This window comes from Panthera uncia, chromosome B1 (genome assembly GCF_023721935.1).
Source record: "Panthera uncia isolate 11264 chromosome B1, Puncia_PCG_1.0, whole genome shotgun sequence".
NCBI classification, from domain to species: Eukaryota; Metazoa; Chordata; class Mammalia; order Carnivora; family Felidae; genus Panthera; species Panthera uncia.
This window is the reverse complement of record NC_064811.1, coordinates 23,951,511-23,971,352: the sequence shown is the minus strand read 5'-3', so window position 1 is coordinate 23,971,352 and position 19,842 is coordinate 23,951,511. Positions and strand designations below refer to the sequence as shown.

The 19,842-nt window shown below is 37.4% G+C and overlaps 1 long non-coding RNA gene across 1 annotated transcript; it reads right to left on the bottom strand.

Annotated features, from left to right (window-relative positions):
• Positions 1–16,205: 16,205 nt before the first annotated feature.
• LOC125922692 (uncharacterized) lies at positions 16,206–19,488 on the bottom strand. Its single transcript, XR_007457744.1, has 3 exons — positions 19,408–19,488; positions 17,495–17,574; positions 16,206–16,304 (listed from the first exon to the last, which is right to left on the bottom strand). It is a non-coding gene; the product is annotated as an uncharacterized LOC125922692 (long non-coding RNA).
• Positions 19,489–19,842: the final 354 nt, after the last annotated feature.

The window sequence follows — 19,842 nt, the reverse complement described above, 5'->3', positions numbered from 1 at the left end:
TACAGGCCAATATCCCTGATGAATATGGATGCAAAAATTCTTAATAAGATACTAGCAAATCGAATTCAACAGCATATAAAAAGAATTATTCACCATGATCAAGTGGGATTCATTCCTGGGATGCAGGGCTGGTTCAACATTCGCAAATCGATCAACGTGATACATCACATTAACAAAAAAAAAGAGAAGAACCATATGATCCTGTCAATCGATGCAGAAAAGGCCTTTGACAAAATCCAGCACCCTTTCTTAATAAAAACCCTTGAGAAAGTCGGGATAGAAGGAACATACTTAAAGATCATAAAGGCCATTTATGAAAAGCCCACAGCTAACATCATCCTCAACGGGGAAAAACTGAGAGCTTTTTCCCTGAGATCAGGAACACGACAGGGATGCCCACTGTCACCGCTGCTGTTTAACATAGTGCTGGAAGTTCTAGCATCAGCAATCAGACAACAAAAGGAAATCAAAGGCATCAAAATTGGCAAAGACTAAGTCAAGCTTTCGCTTTTTGCAGATGACATGATATTATACATGGAAAATCCGATAGACTCCACCAAAAGTCTGCTAGAACTGATACATGAATTCAGCAAAGTTGCAGGATACAAAATCAATGTGCAGAAATCAGTTGCATTCTTATACACTAACAATGAAGCAACAGAAAGACAAATGAAGAAACTGATCCCATTCACAATTGCACCAAGAAGCATAAAATACCTAGGAATAAATCTAACCAAAGATGTAAAAGATCTGTATGCTGAAAACTATAGAAAGCTTATGCAGGTAATTGAAGAAGATATAAAGAAATGGAAAGACATTCCCTGCTCATGGATTGGAAGAATAAATATTGTCAAAATGTCAATACTACCCAAAGCTATCTACACATTCAATGCAATCCCAATCAAAATTGCACCAGCATTCTTCTCGAAACTAGAACAAGCAATCCTAAAATTCATATGGAACCACAAAAGGCCCCGAATAGCCAAAGTAATTTTGAAGAAGAAGACCAAAGCAGGAGGCATCACAATCCCAGACTTTAGCCTCTACTACAAAGCTGTCATCATCAAGTCAGCATGGTATTGGCATAAAAACAGACACATAGACCAATGGAATAGAATAGAAACCCCAGAACTAGACCCACAAACGTATGGCCAACTCATCTTTGACAAAGCAGGAAAGAACATCCAATGGAAAAAAGACAGTCTCTTTAACAAATGGTGCTGGGAGAACTGGACAGCAACATGCAGAAGGTTGAAACTAGACCACTTTCTCACACCATTCACAAAAATAAACTCAAAATGGATAAAGGACCTGAATGTGAGACAGGAAACCATCAAAACCTTAGAGGAGAAAGCAGGAAAAGACCTCTCTGACCTCAGCCGTAGCAATCTCTTACTCGGCACATCCCCAAAGGCAAGGGAATTAAAAGCAAACGTGAATTACTGGGACCTTATGAAGATAAAAAGCTTCTGCACAGCAAAGGAAACAACCAACAAAACTAAAAGGCAACCAACGGAATGGGAAAAGATATTTGCAAATGACACATCGGACAAAGGGCTAGTATCCAAAATCTATAAAGAGCTCATCAAACTCCACACCCGAAAAACAAATAACCCAGTGAAGAAATGGGCAGAAAACATGAATAGACACTTCTCTAAAGAAGACATCTGGATGGCCAACAGGCACATGAAAAGATGTTCAACGTCGCTCCTTATCAGGGAAATACAAATCAAAACCACACTCAGATATCACCTCACGCCAGTCAGAGTGGCCAAAATGAAGAAATCAGGAGACTATAGATGCTGGAGAGGATGTGGAGAAACAGGAACCCTCTTGCACTGTTGGTGGGAATGCAAATTGGTGCAGCCGCTCTGGAAAGCAGTGTGGAGGTTCCTCAGAAAATTAAAAATAGACCTACCCTATGACCCAGCAATAGCACTGCTAGGAATTTATCCAAGGGATACAGGAGTACTGATGCATAGGGGCACCTGTACCCCAATGTTTATAGCGGCACTCTCAACAATAGCCAAATTATGGAAAGAGCCTAAATGTCCATCAACTGATGAATGGATAAAGAAATTGTGGTTTATATACACAATGGAATACTACGTGGCAATGAGAAAAAATGAAATATGGCCTTTTGTAGCATCATGGATGGAACTGGAGAGTGTGATGCTAAGTGAAATAAGCCATACAGAGAAAGACAGATACCATATGGTTTCATTCTTATGTGGATCCTGAGAAACATAACAGGAACCCATGGGGGAGGGGAAGGAAAAAAAAAAAAAAAGAGGTTAGAGTGGGAGAGAGCCAAAGCATAAGAGACTGTTAAAAACTGAGAACAAATTGAGGGTTGATGGGGGGTGGGAGGGAGGGCAGGGTGGGAGGGAGGGCAGGGTGGGTGATGGGTATTGAGGAGGGCACCTTTTGGGATGAGCACTGGGTGTTGTATGGAAACCAATTTGACAGTAAATTTCATATATTAAAAAAAATAAATAAAAACATTCTTCATGATAATTGTAAAAAAAAATAAATAAATAAATAAAATAATTCTGAAAGAACTTGTATTTTACCAGCTACAACTTAGTCACCAAGTCTAACTGCAAAGCATGTCGGAAAATTGTCCCAGAACACCTAAGTGTTATTTCTACCCAGAAAGTGGGCAATGATGTAGGGTGACAGATAGTGCCAGAGTCTCTTCCATATCTCCTTTGATAATCAGTGAAAATCCTCTTACAAACCTGTAGTTTTGTGACACTCCACTCTTTTCCAATGGAGACAAAAACTGAGTTTCATGGCAGGGAGTAGCATTTTTTGTCTCTCCATATGCTGCCCCATTTCTCTTACTGTGGAAAAGTCAGCCGCTCGTTACAATGAGAAAATATTTCTCAGATGCCAAAAGCAAAGTTGATCTGTTGTGTAGAGTTAAGGTGTGATCTATAGAAACTTCTAGCTGAGCCCTAGACACTGATGGTCCTCAGGGTGTTCTGTGATTGTTATAAATATTTCTGGTTCCTTTGGGGCACTGTGCTTAAAGTGTCGGATATATAGTTATGTTTTAATTTTAAATGTATTTCCATGATGCTTTCCATTGAATAAATATTTGTTGAACTAAATGCATGTCAATAATTGTGTTAGTCTTGATAAGTCCTTTAACAGAGAACAAATATAGATAATATTTTATCTCTCGGACCCTCAGATGCCTAGAGGACAATGAGTGGATGACAAGTATATCAACAACGAGGGAATATTTCAACATGAACAGTGTCACCACACAACCCCACTATTATATCATATATTTAATATGTAATATTAAATATTATATCATATTTAATGTGTATATTCAACATATTTTGTATTATATTATATTTCAGCATATGTTCGAGTAGAGATGAGTAATATGTTCTTTCCATTTTCCAAAAGATATTTAGTAACTTGCACTTAAAAGGAAAATAGGGGCACATGGGTGGCTCAGTCTGTCGAGCCTCTGACTTCAGCTCAGGTCACGGTCTCAGTGTTCGTGGGATCAAGCCCCACGTCGGGTTGGGTTTTGCATTGACAGTGCGGAACCTGCTTCGGATGCTGTATCTCCTTCTCTCTCTGTCCCTCCCCTGCTCCCCCTCTCTGTCTCAAAAATAAATAGACATTTTTAAAAACAGGAAAATAGAAAAGAACTGCTTCTACCGGTTTTGGAAACGAGAAGAGATATAAATCTATCCCCCAAAATTAAGGCATTGAGGGGAGCTTCTTCTTTCAGATTTTCTTAAGTGTAAGCCTGTCTGCCACTAACATGTCCACCTAAGGATGATGCCGGATGAAGGTGTTTTTCATTGAAAACACCACAGCGTACTCAGCTGGAGAATTCTGCCCCTGGCTAGAAGGACGAGGGTAGGGAGATTATCTATAGCATTAACAATATTTAATTGTCCCTTGCGTACGTGATAAATGGAAGTGATGCTTGTTACCTGCCGCAGCTTGCCAGGCAAACAAAGCCATGTGCCCGCACTATTGGGCACTTTGGGCACAGAAAGCTGTGGAGTGCAATGTGATAGGTTAGGTATTACTCTTCTTGCAACATGGACCCCACAATAACACCATAAGCCACTGACTGCACAACACAGCCTATGTCCTCAGATATTTGGTTTAGGTACAGAAAACCTTCGGATACATTTTACATCATTCTATCTAGCCTGTCAAACAGTCTGGTGCTGCAGACGAAAAGAACAGGAGTTAGACACATTTCGATGCACTATATCGGGACAAATAAGGCATTTGAAGATGGGAAACTGCACAAGTTCAAACATTTAATAGTAATCTTTAAGCGGCGTGTCTGCTTTCAGGGTTTGGAAATAAATACCTAAGGCTTGTGTGATTGAAACACGATTGTGGTTTCCTATTTTTTGTGGTTCATCATTTTCATTACTTACACGCATCTAATTTAATCAATCATTTTTATTGGAGTTTTCTGATTGAAGAAAGGATATAAAATTACATTTTGTTGAGTTACAAATGTGACTACAATAGCTATTAATATTTCTCCAGGTCTGGTGTCCATGTGCTCAGAATGAGATTGTGCTATTTTATTAAATTCAAAAATGTTTCCGTTTTCACCGCCTGCTTCGTTCTGCACGATCTGTGTTTCCAGTGTTGTTCATAAAGGTTTCTTAAGATCTGTTGCTATAGTCACTATTATTCAACAAATATTTTTACAGTAATATACTCTATTAATACTTTAAGGAAAAGGACGTAGTATTTCAGATAAATGAATGTGTTTCTAACAATCCTTCTTATGCTCTAGCAGCAGAAACGATCTAATTCTGCATTTTCTAAATGCCCATATATACTGTGGAGCTACCACATATAATTTTGAAATGCAGGAACATAAGGCTTTGAATACAATGAAGCTGGTCATATAAGAAAATATATCCAATACAGGGGCGCCTGGGGGTTCAGTGGGTTAAGCGTCCAACTTCAGCTCAGGTCATGATCTCACAGCTCATGAGCACAGAGCCTGGAGCCTGCTTCAGATTTTGTGTCCCTCTCTTATTCCGCCCCTCCCCAGCTCATGCTGTCTCTTCTCTCTTTCAAGAATAAATAAACATTAAAAAAATTAGAATATCTCCAACATATAATAATTTGAAAAAAAGTACTTTTGGCAAATATAAAACTTTCATAACATTCTGGTAGAGCTGGACCATGGTCTACAATTTAGAGGTCAGATAAAGGATCCCAAACAAGTCAATACATTCACTCAAAGTTACAGCTTGGGGACTTGAGGTCCAGGACCACACAGCAGATCTTGGACTCCAATCTGTGTCTCATTCTACTATCCCAATCTGCATGCAGAAATAGAATTCTTCCAGACCGGCAAGGTCAACCTCCTTGAGGCTCTTTATCAAAAGAAACTTCATAGTAGGCCAAATTAAGCCACACGTCAAAACATCTATCTTTTCCTGTGTTTATTAAGAGAACAAGCTTCCTCTTCTAACTGTTACTTTATATTTGTCCTTCATTTCATATCCAAGTGCTTTTTTAAAGAGGAGTTTATATTCACTTTATCTAGGTGGTAGTTTTGTTTTTTTTGTTTTTTTTTTGTTTTTTTTTTTTTGAGAGTGAGAGAGCATGAGCAGAGAGAGGAGCAGAGGGAGAGAGAGAGAGAATCTTATGCAGGCTCCTGGCTCATGGGGCTCGATCCCATGACTCTAGGATCATGACCTGAGTCGAAATCAAGAGTTAGGTACTCAACCAACTGAGCCACCCAAGCGCCTGTTTAATACACACCTTTAATCTGCACTCTACTTTGGAGGTATGATTTTTTTGAAAACTTCCTTTTCTAAAATCCTATTATGGAAAGAGGCTAAATGTCCATCAACTGATGAATGGATAAAGAAATTGTGGTTTATATACACAATGGAATACTACGTGGCAATGAGAAAAAATGAAATATGGCCTTTTGTAGCAACGTGGATGGATCTGGAGAGTGTGATGCTAAGTGAAATAAGCCATACAGAGAAAGACAGATACCATATGGTTTCACTCTTATGTGGATCCTGAGAAATGTAACAGAAACCCATGGGGGAGGGGAAGGAAAAAAAAAAAAAAACAACAGAGGTTAGAGTGGGAGAGAGCCAAAGCATAAGAGACTGTTAAAAACTGAGAACAAACTGAGGGTTGATGAGGGGTGGGAGGGAGGGTAGGGTGGGTGATGGGTATTGAGGAGGGCACCTTTTGGGATGAGCACTGGGTGTTGTATGGAAACCAATTTGACAGTAAATTTCATATATTAAATAAATAAATAAATAAATAAATAAATAAACATAAAAAAAATAAAATAAAATCCTATTATGGATTGACTCATGTCCCTCTAAAATTCATATGTTGAAGACCTAATCTCAACTACCTCAGAATGTGACCTTACTAGGAATAGTGGGTTGCAGATACAATTAGTTAAGTTGAGGCATACTGGCCCTTAATCTGAGGGACATCCTTACAAAAGGAAGAGATATGGGCATAGACTTATATGGACACAGCGGGGATACCATGCGAAGATAAGGGCAGAGATTGGAGTGATTTGTCTACATACCAAGGGATGCCATGCCAAGAACTGCCAGAAACCATAAGAAGCTAGGAGAGAACCATGGCAGAGATTCTTCCTCATGGAACTTACCAGCTCTGCCGACACTTGATCTCAGACTTCTAGCCTCCAGAACTGTGACACCATAGCTTTCCGTGGAGGAAGCCACTCAGTTCATGGTACGTTGCTATGGTAGCCTTAAGCCAACAAATTCACAATTTTCTTTTCCTTTAGAAAATCGTTATTCTTTCCAGACCCTTCCTTTTTGATGTATTTATTATGATTTCCCTACTTATTTGTTATTTATTTATTTATTTTTAAAGATTCTTTAGGAGTCCCCAATAATGTAGGTTTCCCATCCTCTGTCAATGATCCAAAGGGTAGTTTTTCACCATGGTCTGTTCTTGTGCGTTAGTCTCCGCACACTTTTTTTGGAATAATATCAAAACCTTGTGGTTTCAGCTATCGCCCACTTATATATCCCAACCGCATATCTTCTAAAGTTTAGGCACAAATTACTCAATGTATCTAAAACTAAATTTATTGCATTTATTACATTCCCCTATCTTCTTTTCTCTCTTTGTTCAGTGCAAGCCACTCCTTTAACTCAGTTACACAAGCAAAAATAGTGAATGAAGGTCAATCTATACTCATCACTTAACTGCATGCTCTACACTTAAATAGTGAATAAGCTCAGCGAATTCTACAACGGGAATAGTTCTTAAATAAGTCTATCTTTTGTAACCATTTAAATTCTCTTCTAGTCAATTGCAGTAGTTTTGCAACATGTCTTCTCAGTCTCCTGCCTTGTATGCTTCCCCAATTCATTGCCTGAAGACTGATGAATTCAAGACACAAATCAAATCTTGCCTGAAGTTCTTATTTAGTCCATTATTCAGGAAAGCAGTTATTTCTGGAATGGAGGTACACACACCCCCACGCCCATTCTGTTCTATATCATAGTAGTGTATTATAACTTTTTAAAATTTTTTTTTATAGTTATTTGTTTTTGAAGGAGAGAGGGACAGAGGGCGAGGGGGGAGGGGCAGAGAGAGAGAGAGGGAGACATAGAATCGGAAGCAGGCTCCAGGCTCTGAGCTGTCAGCACAGAGCCCAACACAGGGCTGGAACTCCTAACCAGGAGATCATGATCTGAGCTGAAGTCAGAGGCTTAACCGACTGAGCCACCCAGGTGCCCCTATTATGACTTTTTTTTTTTTTAATGAGTTTCTTTAACTTCATTGAGAAATGCCTGACCAATGTGGTTGTGATCCTTTTTTTTTTTTTTTTAATGTTTATTTATTTACTTTTGAGAGAAAGAGAACACAAGCAGGGGAGGGGCAGAGGGAGAAAGGGAGAAATAGAATCTGAATCAGGCTCCAGGCTCTGAACTGTCAGCGCAGAAAAGGATGCCATGGTGCAGGAACCCAGGATGGGTGAATGAATGGTGAGATCAGGACCTGAGCCTAAATCCTATGCTTAACTGACTGAGCCACCCAGGCCCCCACCCCACCCCATGATTGTGATTCTTAATATGTGTTAATGAGGATACAGTTTTTGAATGCATTTTCTTTATGTGACACATCTTTATACATTTTAACATCTAAGTAAGTCTCTTTAACCAAAAATAAGAATGCAGTTCAATTGCTGTTCTTTGGTGGTAATGCAATGTTGCAGTTTTAACTGAATTTACATCAGCATTTTTATCATCTGACAAGGTTAAAACACCCTAAACAGGACTCTTTGTTCCTTGTCTACTTCACCTTCTAATCTGCCCCTCCCCAAACACATACACACACATAGAGCCATCTCTCTCTCTCTCTCTCTGTCTTTCTCTTTCTCAATAGGATCAACAGCACTTCACAGAGATAGTGAGCATATTTCTTGATCAGTCATTTTGTGAGTCTGGATGAAGTTCTTATTTATCTGTAGGTAACTCATTAAAAAGAAAAACTTTGATTTTATACGAAAAGTGGTAGAAAGTTTTTTTTTAATAGCATTTCTTTTATTTTTTTAAATCTTTTTTTTTTTAATATTCATTTATTTTTGAGACAGAGGGAGACAGAGCATGAGCAGGGGAGGGGCAGAGAGAGAGGGAGACAGAATCTGAAGCAGTCTCCAGGCTCTCAGCTGTCAGCACAGAGCCCAATGCGGGGCTCGAACTCATCGACTGATGAGCTGATGACCTGAGCCAAAGTCAGATACTCAACCGTCTGAGCCACCCAGGCGCCCCTTTGTAGTAGCCTTTCTAATGTTGAAATGGAATTTAGACATTTTGGCATTTAGCATTTTATATCTTATAACAATTATTAGGCAAGTTAACATGCTTTTGTTGCCTGGCATTTTCTATCCTATCCATACACGTCCGGGTGGTACAAATTTCTTCTGCAAAGAAGGATCATAGCAGGGAGATTAGTTGTATTCTTGATATTGAGTTTGGTAACTTTTTTTTCCTATATATATATATATATATATATATATATATAGTTTTGTTGTTTGGGGAGTAGGGGAGATCAAAAAATCATTGGCAGCATTATAAGTCAGATGTTACCTTCTTTTCAATGTTTTTTGAATATTGTAAGCAAACTGATTTATTAATTTCCATTATTTTACTTTTTAAATTCATTTGCCACCATTAAAATCCCTAATTTTTCTAAGGAAACATTTCTTTTGGTGACTCGTTCTTAGAAATTGGAAAATCTATTTTCTCAGGCTGCCAGGGCTTGATTTCATCAGCATACCTCTGCCACACGTAATCATTAAACTGGCACCTTTGGGGACTATGTTAATTAATTACAAAATGGCAATTAATGAATAGATTAAAATGAGAAGAGGTAACATGGAACAGGTTTAACAGTACAGGAGAGAGATTTGGATATCTTTAGTCCATGCTTGACACAAAGTTACAGTTTTCTTAAACTGAGAACAAAAGACACTGTACTTTGACATCTGGTACCAATTCTGCTGCTAAGGAGATTTGGACCTTCGTAGGTTCTTTAACCTGATGGGGCATCTCTTTTCTCATAAAAAAAAAAAAAAAAAAAAGAAAGAAAAAGAAGAATAGGACCGGATTAGGTAATCTCTAAAATCCGTTCCTGCTCTAATATTCTATGTTTCTATGCATATTAGTAACAGCTGTCAAACTATCAGCCTTGGGAGTATATGCTGTGAAGAGTTCGTGATACAGAGAATGATATTGATGGTGATAATGAAGACTAATATTATGAGGGCCATATGCCTGCAGTAATGACCTCATTTGACTCCATAACTGTTCTGTTATTGCCTTCCATTGTATAAATGAGAAAATTGAGGCTCTAAAAACTTAAATGTGCCCAATACCATAAAGCCCTATGCCTGTCAATTATTTCAAATACTAGGCTATATGGAAAGAATATTGTCGGTATTCACCAGTATGTCATTTTTCCTCCCTTTCTATGCACCAGTAAGACTGCATTATTGATGGGCTTGAAGATGTATGGACTTATGTTTAGCTCTGTCCAATGGCTGTGAGCAGAATGTGCACGTATAACTTCTGGTCCAAATCATGGACAAACTACCCGTGATCTGACAGGTGCCTCCTTCTCTGAGATCACCAACAAAGCAGGATGTTCCTGATGGGTGTTGCTCCAAGATGGCAGCACTTACCCGCTTCTGAAAGCCTGTCATACTGTTTGTGGGACAGTTAATCTTGTTTCTTCTCTGGATGCAGACTCGGCTAGAATAAATTATAAACCCTTGCTGGGTAATCCACTGAAATGTTGGGGTTTTATGTTACCAAAAAAATAACCAACTTTATTTTGGCAGAATCAAGATGTTTTCCTCTTCAGTATATGTTAGGGATGTGGAGCTTTGAGTGTTTTCCATATTACGAGTTTTATCAGTATTTTCTGATACAATCAGCAAGCTGGTCAACACCATTGGCTACCATGGAAACATCCTTAAGCATGAATCATTCTGTCCTGCTAGATTCTCCCACATTTTCTCTCTTCTATTTTCCTTAAAACCTTTCATTCCCCCTCTCTAACATCCTTTTAGTAAACACATGCCCTAGATCCCCTGATTTTCAAAGAAATTTTATTCTTCCTTTCAACATTGATTGATTTCAACTCAAATCTGATTTCTGGTACTGACATTTAATAGCAGTGTGATCTCATCAAAGCGGTGTCTCGGACTCAGTCAGAAATCTAAAATGAGTATACATATTGTAGAAGGAGGGGGTTATTATATGATATCACTTCCCCTGAATTGTGTATATTGCTGGGGTCATAAAGTTCTAAAAGGGAAAAGCAGAGTGTCAGACAAAAGTCAACAAGCAGCCCTTTTAAAACAAGGCCGTTCTGGCTGCCCAAGTGGGTCTGCAAAGAAGACCCGGTAAAGACCATGGAGAGCTGCTGTCTCTACATATTTGATGGGCCTGGGTTCCTCTTGTTCAGCAAGGTTCATACTGGGGGAGAGAGGTGGTCATGAAGCCAAGAAGAGCAAGAACTAGCTAGAATCTGCCAATGTCTTTTCATTTGTGATTCATGGCCTCTAATACAAGAGATTTCACAGACTAAAGACTGACTGCTCAATCACTTTTACCGTCTGAAACTTACAGGAATTTATCTTTGGGGCCAGTTAACAAAGTACAGGATAGAGGATTCTAGAAACAATGCTAGCTTAGCCAAGTCAACAATGCAAAAAAAAAAAAATGCTGTAAGTCAATTATTTTTTTTGCGCTTTAATTCCTTTATTTCTAAGATGCTTGATTTTACTTCAACAACTCAATGTTATAGTTGTGGGGATAATATGTAAATATACACTAAAAATCAAAATAATGATAAAATCTATTTTGTTTCCAAAATAATTATGACAACATATTTTAATTGGTTCCTTTAAACAAATCAATCTGTGAAAATAAATATTTTATGCTATTTAAAAATAGTGGCCTTACCAACAGTGTGGGGTGTGCTTACCTTACCAATTCTGTATCTCCTTGTTCTATAGCCTATGACTATAGATTTCAAATTTATAAAGTGCAGTACATACATTTGAAATGCAAAAGTTCAATAATCATGTTACCCAACTCTTTACTGATGACTCCTGAGATAACGCGTCCTTTATTTAATATTTATGACATATACACACAAAGAGGTGGATAGCTTCCAAATTCTATCACGTAGAACTTCAAAGTGTATGTGACATCAAGAAAACTACAAGTGTGGCTTTCAATCTTATATAGGTAATGATCTTATGAAATTAGTTGGAAAACAAATTCAGTGCTTTGGGCTTTAAATAGTCATTATCGTAAATATTTATTTGCTTCCATTTTAACTAATGAATACTGAAAACTAACATACATTTAAACCAGTAATTTTTACTTCAGACCAAAAACATATAGGTAGTGACTGTATGAAATAACACTGTTATGGGGTGCCTGAGTGGCTCGGTCAGTTAAGAGTCCAGTTCCTGGTTTCAGGTCACATCATGACCTCACGGTTGGTGAGATCGAGCCCAGGACGGGGTTCCATGCTTACTGCATGGGGCTTGCTTGGGATTCTCTCTCCCTCTCACTCTGTCCCTCCCCTGCTCATGTGTGCGCGCTCTCTCTCTCTCTTTCTCTCAAAAAATTAAAACTTAAAAAAAATAAGTAAAATAAAAAAGAAATAAAATATTTTCATTTTATAGATTTTTATTATTTTTTTAATGTTTATTTAAATTTGAGAGAGAGAGAGAAAGCAAGAAAGCAAGAGCAAGGGAGGGGCAGAGAGAGAGGGAGAGAAAGAGAATCGCAAGCAGGTTCCCCAGTGTTAGCGCAGAGCCCAATGCAGGGCAGGAACCCATGAACTGTGAGATCATGATGTGAGCTGAAATTAAGAGTCAGACGCTCAACCGACTGAACCAGCCAGGTGCCCCTCATTTTGTACAGATGTTTGTACCATATTTCTTTTGGAAGTAGAGAGAACTTTCAAAATTATTTTTCTTAATCCCTTTATATAACAGACAAAAAAAGGAAGTTACCTATATAAAATAAGATAAATTATATAGATCATAAATAAAACATCTGCATAACTTACTAAATCGTTCACGTGTCTGTTTTATTATCATTTTTTCTAGTTCAGCTAAATACTTATCCCAACCAGTGTACTACATATTTTACCAATTGTGCACATATTTCTGTGATCCAAATCATAAAAATGTTGATTATAGGGTGTTCAAAATCCATTTGGGAAAAAAATATGTTTGCAAACCTAATCATAACTAAAGCAAACTGAGAAATTGGAATTTCACTTCAGACAAAAATCAAAGGACATTTTGGAAGAGACTATCCAATTAAATCTATGGATTTATTTCAGAAAACAAGTTTTAAGCAAGTAAGAGCAAGGTCTTGTGATGGACATTGTACATAGACCACGATTTAAAACATAGGTTCTGACTTTGGGGATACATGATCTTCAGATAGTGAAAAACACATAATCAGTCATTAGAAAGCTGTGTAAGGATTTGGTAATGATTATTCCAAAAGAGAGGAAGTGAAGAAAGCATTCCTGTGGTTTCATCACAGATATAGACATCAGAATAGTGACTTTGGTACTAAACATAAGGGATTTTATAAAGTCAAATAAATAGTGGTAAAGAGGGAAAAGTAGATGTAGTGTGTTTGTGTGTATGTGTGCACTCACACGAACATATATGTGTTGTGGGAAAAGATAGGTATTATTAGAAAAGTTATCTCATCTAGCTTACACTGAAAAACTGGGACATAGATCCCAAGTCACTTTGAGTTCTTTACTAATAATAACTATGAATAGAAACATTGGCCAAATGAGCTAAAATTACAGAATTTTTCAGTTATTAAATTCAAAATCCTTATTTATTTTTTCAAGCCACTTTTATTCTCAATGAAAAGGAATAACAGATCCTGCCTTACTCTATAATGAAAGAATAAAGTGGATTTATGATGTGACCTTTTATTAAAACGTGAAGTTTGCCTTCCTAAGATCCTCAAAAATGAGTTATTCTTCCCTGAACAAAAATGGTCCTCTGGGCATTGACTCATATGGGATAATTTAATAGGATTTCACACACTGTATAACTGAAACTATATATTCATCTAATGACACTAGATTCATTAAAACAACAACAAACACCGCCACCACACTGAATCCTCAAATCTCAATCCCCTGCCATGATTATTCATACCTCTCAGTTGATTATGGTCCCAAATGACAACACAAATCAAAGTAAATTTTCATATTATGTTTTTGCCATTAAGTAAATCTAATTAAATATCTGACAATTAATACAAAGTCTTCTAAAAGAGTTAATACATTGGAGACTGTCCATGGAAGATGAGTCAGTGGGAATTACTTTCATTTCTGCTCTTCAACGTGACTTATATATGTGTATTTCTTTTTGACTTGTGTGGAAAAAATGTTTTTCTAGGTACAAGAATATATTTCTTCTGGTTGGACATTATTATGTTGGTGGCATATAAATGTGTCTTATACCATGTCACCCATCCAGCCAGTCAGTAAATATTTATAGAATGCCTAATATTTGGTAGGTACTATGCTAAAAGCCAGCGATATAAAGTGTTAATATACAGACCCTGGAGTCAAAAGACCATTTTTTTCCATTAATCGCTATTATAATTCATCTAAACCTCTAATATTTAGTGGGGCCTTTTGAGTAGGATTCAGAAAAGGTGGTTATTATGAATCATGGTGTATAATGTTCTTTTACATTCTATTTCCACCTGAGGAATACTTTTCTCCTCTCCTTATCTTTGAACTTGTAACCCGGTCCAGCCCATGGCGTATCAGCAGATGTGACGCAAGCAGAGGTCTGAAATCTGCATACGCACTGGGGTCTCTCTCTTGCACTCTATCTTTACCATAGAGACATGCTGAGTAGCCTGAGGGTCCCAGAAAAAGAAAAAGCACTCGCAGTAGGTAGATCTGGAAGGAACCCATGGCCTGGAACTAATCCTAACGGAGGCCAGCAGAGGTCAGTAGAGCTGGGCCAGTAGATGAGCCGTTTGAAGCAAAGACACCCTCACTGAATAATCAGCAAGTGAGTAAGAATAAATGCTCACCTTTATAAGGCTCTCAGTTTGGGGGCGGTTTATTATAGGCCGATAGTTGACAGACACAGAGGAATCTGTGCTTTATAGTGGTTCTAATTCCAGATTTTTTTTTTCCTTTGGATCTAGTATTTAAAAATATTTACTTACAAAGTTGTAAATGTGTGTTCTGTGTTAAGGAAACAAAGAGTAGTGTGGCTGTGAGTCTTGTTACCATTTTACTTTCATTTAAGAACCAATTGATAAAGGCAGAAACGCAGCAAAGACATCAATGGTATAAATGTAATGAGATGAATAATTCTATTCAGCAAAATTTATCTGTGACAATTTCTTAAGTGATCATAAAAGTTATAAGCAAGTTACTCTCCTCGGAATCTTTGTAAGCTCCCCTGGGTGGTTAGCCTGATTATATAAACATGGAAGACGGTGATGGAATGATTTCTTGATTTAAAAAAAAAAAGAGTTACGTGTCTGTATATATGGGTATTTATTTAGAATTGGATTTGTTTTTCATGCTGAGTTGACTGCAAGAATCACAAATAGGCAACATTCATATAGAAATTCAAGGCCATTGAGACAGAAACATACTCTAGAAGTAAAACTGTTAACATGTCACTGTTAACTCGTTAAAATAAAACAAACTTAATCATGTCATATACCTCTAGTGCTTATAGCAATGCCATACACAATGTTAGCACATCATGAATAAACAATAAATAGTGTTATATGATTAAAACAATGATGATACATATATATTTCTAATAAAAATTTAGATGTTCAGGAATTTTCTCACCTGCCCTGAGGGACAGTGAAAGAACCAATAGCTAATACGTTAGAATTTGCCAAATCAGTGGCTTACTCAATGACAAATATGTCCTTTAATTCTTTTTTTGTGTGTAAGTTTTATTTTAATTCCACTTAGTTAACATACAGTGCTATATTACTTTCGGGTGTACAATATCGTAATTTAATACTTCCATACATCACCCTGTTCTCACCATGACAAGTGCACTGCTTATTCCCCATCACCTATTTAACCCATCCCCCTACCCACCTCCCCTCTGGTAACTGTTTGTTCTATATAATTAAGAGTCTGTTTCTTTTTTTTAAGAATCTCTTTCTTGATTTCTCTCTCTTATTTTTTCCCTTTGTTAGTTTCTTTTGTTTCTTAAATTCCACCTATGAATGAAATCATATGGTATTTGTCTTTTTCTGACATAATTCACGTAGCATTATTTCCTCTGGCTCCATCTATGTTGTTTCATATTCTTTATTTCTGAATGTTGAAGTCAGAGATCTAATTTATGGTGATGATGAAATGGACAAACATGTAGAAAGTAAGTCAATCAGAGTGAAGAGAAACAGATTGATCATATCTCAGTAAATGTATTGAAGACGTCTGCGACCTAATACTGTGTTGGGTAAACATTTACAAGACATTATCATTTATCCTTTTGTCCCCAAAATATACCATGTGTAGCATGGGAAACATGTTCATAGTAGGAAAGAGCACTCTCCGTAACCCTTTATTTCTGAGTATTAGCCAAGAGCCAAGGCAAAGTTTTTCAGAAACCGTGTTTCTGGTGCAAAAAAAAAAAATAGCTCAGATCCATTGTGCCTCCCTTTTCAATGACTGCATGAAGCTGAATGAAATCTTGTTTTGTTCTAGGGAAGAAAAAAAAAAACCTGTAACATATACATTGATGCCTGTAGTTGCTTTTCGTTATGTTCCAACTTTTATCCCTTGAGGTGAAAGTCAGATGGCTCTATAACAGTTTACTAAGTGAAACCATGACAAAAAAAAAAATTCCTATTAATGCACTGACTGCAGTAAAGGATCTATAAAAAAAAATTCAAGCTTTGATAGCTTTTACAATATTCACAATGACCATAAAGCCCATAAAATTAATTAATACATAATATGTTTAAGCCAAAATTTGCATCTTCATGTGTATTCATGATTTCCTAAATGGGGATTAAACTGGTAGAAATGCCTCCTCAACATAGAACCCAAGTCCTCAGAGACTGTATAAAAAGGAATCAAGGGGCGCCTGGGTGGCGCAGTCGGTTAAGCGTCCGACTTCAGCCAGGTCACGATCTCGCGGTCCGTGAGTTCAAGCCCCACATCAGGCTCTGGGCTGATGGCTCGGAGCCTGGAGCCTGTTTCCGATTCTGTGTCTCCCTCTCTCTCTGCCCCTCCCCGTTCATGCTCTGTCTCTCTCTGTCCCAAAAAAAAAAACAAAAAACAAAAAACAAAAAACAAAAACGTTGAAAAAAAATTAAAAAAAAAAAAAAGGAATCAAGAAAAAGTGAAGGAACTTGATGTAAAATTTTTCTGGGGTAAAGTTTTTGGGTGAATACCTGTTGAGCTCTTGAGTTTCTTATAGAGTATGTTCCCATCTCTGTCTTTTTTTAATAAAAAATTAATTAATTTATTTTGAGGTGGGGAGGCAGAGAGAGAGAGAGAGAGAGAGAGAGAGAGAGAACCCCAAGCAGACTCCATGCTCTCAGCACAGAGCCTGATGTGGGGAGGGGGGCTCAATCTCATGAACCTTGAGATCATGACCTGAGCTGAAATCAAGATTCAGACGTTCCACCAACTGAGCCACCTACACTCAATGCCTCCTATCTCTCTCTTTATAAGAGATCGTTACTGGGGGTGTGGAGTAGCACACACAAAAAGCAAACTCTTCAAATGCATCCCTTTCCCCACATTTTATGCCATTATATATGCAAATTTACTTGAATACTTATATGTCCCTTCATTCTTCCCGACCAGTGACCTACATTTAGGTTTTTAGGCCTTATTTCTTTTACTCACTCATCCTACCATTTCACCTCAAAAATATACCTACCATTTCACATATCGTCATTATACCTTCTTGTTTACCACATCCTTTTCATTAATATTCATATGTACACACTTCTCTTCTACCTGAAAATAAGATAATTAAAAATAAAAAGTTAGATCTCTGGATAGATAGATAGATAGATAGATGAGATGCATGGGTAGACGATAGATACACAAAGAAATCTCTAAGGGTGCCTGGGTGGCTCAGTGGGTTAGGCATCTGACTTTTGACTTCCACTCAAGTCATGATCTATTGGTTTGTGAGTTCAAGCCCCACATCTCTGTGCTAACAGTGTGGAGCCTGCTCGGGATTCTGTCTCTCTCCCTCTCTCTCTGCCCCTTCCTCTTTCATGCTCTCTCTCTCAAAATAAATTAAAAAAAATACATCTCTAGATAGATAGATGATAGATAGATGTTCTATAATGGATGGATATCTCTTTTTTTAAATTCTTAATGTTTATTTTTGAGTAAGAGAGAGAGAGACAGACAGACACACATAGCATGAGTAGGGGGAGGGACAGAGAGAGGGAGACACAGAATCCAAAACAGGCTCCAGGCTCTGAGCTGTCAGCACAGAGCCTGACGCAGGGCTTGAACTCACAAGGTGAGAAATCATGACCTGAGCCGAAGTTGGATACTTAACTGATTGAGCCACCCTGGCATCCCTATAATGGATGGATATCTCTTTAGAGATAGAGGAGAAAGAGAAGAGAGAAGTGAGAAAATAGAAAAGAGAAAGAGAGAACAGGAGGTCAATGTTAAACTGTTGTCAGAACAAAAGAGGCAAATAGATGCAAGTTAGACCTGTATATGCACAAAGTGAAGGTTCTAGAATTTAGGGCAAATATTAAGGATTTAGGTCTTGAAGAAGAATATGATAAAGAAGTCTTCAAAAACAAACTGTTATGTGATTAGTGCTTGAAGCTAAAAAAAAAAACACTATTATTCTGGGAAGAATGTCCCTTCTTCCACATAAAGCTGCATAAAATTAATAATGTAGCGATTTTTATTAATTAAATTAATTAATATTAGTTCTTACAGAGGTCAGGATGCTTCCTGCAACCACCCAAATGAGAAAAATGGCAAAAAGATATAAAAATATAGTGGGACACTTTGAGATAATATTTGGTGGAATAGATTTAAGGTCTTCAAATAAATATTCCATGAGGCACCTGTTATATATTGTTGATATACAGAGGCCCTAGATAAAAGGGAAAAAAACGGATCAGTACAAATGTACTTTGTCAAAGTAAATAGTAGCTTAAGTTCAGTAATAATAACATTGAAGAACAAGAATATAGAATTGGCTACCCTATTTATACTCAAAGCCCTTCCGTGATCACTTTGTCCATTTATAAGTCACTTAAATGCTCTTACAGGGGTTACTGCGTGCAAACCACCATGCAATGTGTTGGGCATGTAGTTAGGAATAAAACTCAGCTCTCATTTGACATTACTTACATTATGATAAGGAGAACAGATGAGAAGGCAGCCACCTCAGAACTGTTTCGTAAGAGCAAGAATAGAGGGGCACACAGTATTGTGGGTACATGAAAGGGAGCATAATTCAGCATGAAAGGTCAAGGAATGTATATCAGTCAAGATCAGAGTTGAGGTACATTTTAAAGGCTAAGTAAAAGTTCACCAAGAAGATGAGGTGAAAAGAGCAAGAGTAATAACATGAATTTACTCGTCACTGATTAAGCAACTCAATAACCTCAAATACGACACAGATATTTACACTTCTGGCTATGTTCTCTATACCACAATTATCTAGTAATTTTAAGCAGTGTGCATAATTAATGCAGATATTGAACTTAATAAATTATTAATAAAACTGGCAATACGTTGGTATGAATTTTTTTGCTCCCTTGTACATATGAGACACACGAGAAAGTCTATTGTTTTTGTAAGTACCTTTTCCTCGTCCCTTGACTACCGATCCTGATACACAGAAACAGTCATTCTGTCACTAGCTTTGTGCCAGACCAGAGAGAAGGTGGTCTCCAAGGAAACAATAGAGCAAATAATTAAGAGTTCTCTCACACTGGGGGGGCATCAGATGACATTGAGCTACAGGTGGTCACTGCTATCGTGACCTACAAATCTGAAAAATGTTAAGGATCTTTTCATGTCCTGTGTGTAACCCATCAAAAATGTCAGGACGACAGAGCGCTCTTTGCACTAATATTTCTAAAACAAGGAGCCATTAACTGCCATATTTTGACAAGGAAATGTTCACTAGAAATTTGACGGTCCAGGCAACAGCTATGACTCTGCCACCCACTACCACACAGAGCAGTTGTGTCTTTTTTTATGTTTTTTTAAAAAAGTTTTATTATTATTATTATT